Here is a 2,500-nt window from a genome sequence, read left to right on the forward strand (position 1 = left end):
TCTCTATCCCCACTCCTAAACGCTTCCTCCTTCTCCAACCTCAACCTTTTGAGCTTTGCTGAGAACCAGGGCTTGTTGTTGTTAAAGTTCACCCTGGTACGTGTTGGGATACAGCAGTCCTCACAGAAGCTGATGTACACAGCCTCTGTGAGTTCATCCAGACTATTGGTAGCAGTCGTGAACATATCCCAGTCAGTACAGTCTAAGCACGCCCGCAAATCTTCCACAGCCTCACTGGTCCACTGTTTAGATGTCCTCACAGCAGGTTTACAGAGTTTTAGTTGCTGCCTGTATGCACGAATCAGGTGGACCAAGGGAGTTCTGTGCGAGCCGAACAGCCCCGTGACCCACAAGAGAAACATCCCCGCCAAATTCGAGCGTTTGACGGGGTCTATCCGTGAAAAAATATTCACGTTTTTGAGTGCACATGCATTTCTGCTGCAAATGCCTCTGGAAGTTTCATGCCGTTCGTATGCCAATTGTGGCAACACGAAAATGACCCGTTTTCCCATTCCGAGGGATTTCTGTGCGACCCTAACAGCCCCGTGAGCCACAAGAGACACATCCCCGCCAATTTCTAGCGTTTCACGGGGTCTATCCGTGAAAAATATAGACGTTTTTGAGTGCACATGCATTTCTGCTGCAGATGCCTCTGGAAGTTTCATGCCGTTCGTACGCAATGTGGCAACACGAAAATGACCCCTTTTCCCATTCCGAGGGATTTCTGTGCGACCCTAACTAACAGCGCCCGTGAGCCACAAGAGAGACATCCCCGCCAATTTATAGCGTTTCACGGGGTCTATCCGTGAAAAATATAGACGTTTTTGAGTGCACATGCATTCCTGCTGCAAATGCCTCTGGAAGTTTCATGCCGTTCCTATGCAATGTGGCCACACAAAAATGACCCGTTTTCCCATTCCGAGGCATTTCTGTGCGACCCTAACAGCCCCGTGAGCCACAAGAGAGACATCCCCGCCAACTTCTAGCGTTTGACGGGGTCTATGCGTGAAAAATATTAAAATTTTTGAGTGCACGTGCCTTTCTGCTGCAAATGCCTCTGGAAGTTTCATGGCGTTCCTATGCAATGTGGCAACACGAAAATGACCCCTTTTCCCATTCCGAGGGAGTTCTGTGCCACCCTAACAGCCCCGTGAGCCACAAGAGACACATCCCCGCCAATTTCTAGCGTTTCACGGGGTCTATCCGTGAAACATATAGAAGTTTTTGAGTGCACATGCATTCCTGCTGCAAATGCCTCTGGAAGTTTCATGCGGTTCGTACGCAATGTGGCAACACGAAAATGACCCGTTTTCCCATTCCCAGGGATTTCTGTGCGACCCGAACAGCCCCGTGAGCCACAAGAGACACATCCCCGCCAATTTCTAGCGTTTCACGGGGTCTATCCGTGAAAAATATCAATTTTTTTTTGACTGCACATGCATTTCTGCTGCAAATGCCTCTGGAAGTTGCATGCGGTTCGCATGCAATGTGGCGACACGAAAATGACCCGTTTTCCCATTCCGAGGGATTTCTGTGCCACCCTAACAGCCCCGTGAGCCACAAGAGAGACATCCCCGCCAATTTCTAGCGTATCACGGGGTCTATCCGTGAGAAATATTCACTTTTTTGAGTGCACATGCATTCCTGCTGCAAATGCCTCTGGAAGTTTCATGCGGTTCGTATGCAATGTGGCGACACGAAAATGACCCGTTTTCCCATTCCGAGGGATTTCTGTGCCACCCTAACAGCCCCGTGAGCCACAAGAGAGACATCCCCGCCCACTTCTAGCGTTTCACGGGGTCTCTCCGTGAAAAATATCACATTTTTTGAGTGCACATGCATTCCTGCTGCAAATGCCTCTGGAAGTTTCATGCGGTTCGCATGCAATGTGGCGACACGAAAATGACCCGTTTTTTCCCATTCCGAGGGATTTCTGTGCCACCCTAACAGCCCCGTGAGCCACAAGAGACACATCCCCGCCAATTTCTAGCGTTTCACGGGGTCTATCCGTGAAAAATATTCAATTTTTTGACTGCACATGCATTTCTGCTGCAAATGCCTCTGGAAGTTTCATGCGGTTCGCATGCAATGTGGCGACACGAAAATGACCCGTTTTCCCATTCCGAGGGATTTCTGTGCCACCCTAACAGCCCCGTGAGCCACAAGAGAGACATCGCCGCCAATTTCTAGCGTTTCACGGGGTCTATCCGTGAAAAATATTCACTTTTTTGACTGCACATGCATTCCTGCTGCAAATGCCTCTGGAAGTTTCATGCCGTTCGCATGCAATGTGGCAACACGAAAATGACCCGTTTTCCCATTCCGAGGGATTTCTGTGCCACCCTAACAGCCCCGTGAGCCACAAGAGACACATCCCCGCCAATTTCTAGCGTTTCACGGGGTCTATCCGTAAAAATGTAGCACGCACCAAAACGAGAAAAGATTTCCATCGCACCTGCACTATTGTATGGACAATGGTAACCTCATGTGAGGACGAAGT

This window comes from Petromyzon marinus, unplaced genomic scaffold (genome assembly GCF_048934315.1).
Source record: "Petromyzon marinus isolate PM22_M1 ecotype Great Lakes invasive population unplaced genomic scaffold, UKy_Petmar_22M1.pri1.0 PM_G_Scaffold_324, whole genome shotgun sequence".
NCBI classification, from domain to species: Eukaryota; Metazoa; Chordata; class Hyperoartia; order Petromyzontiformes; family Petromyzontidae; genus Petromyzon; species Petromyzon marinus.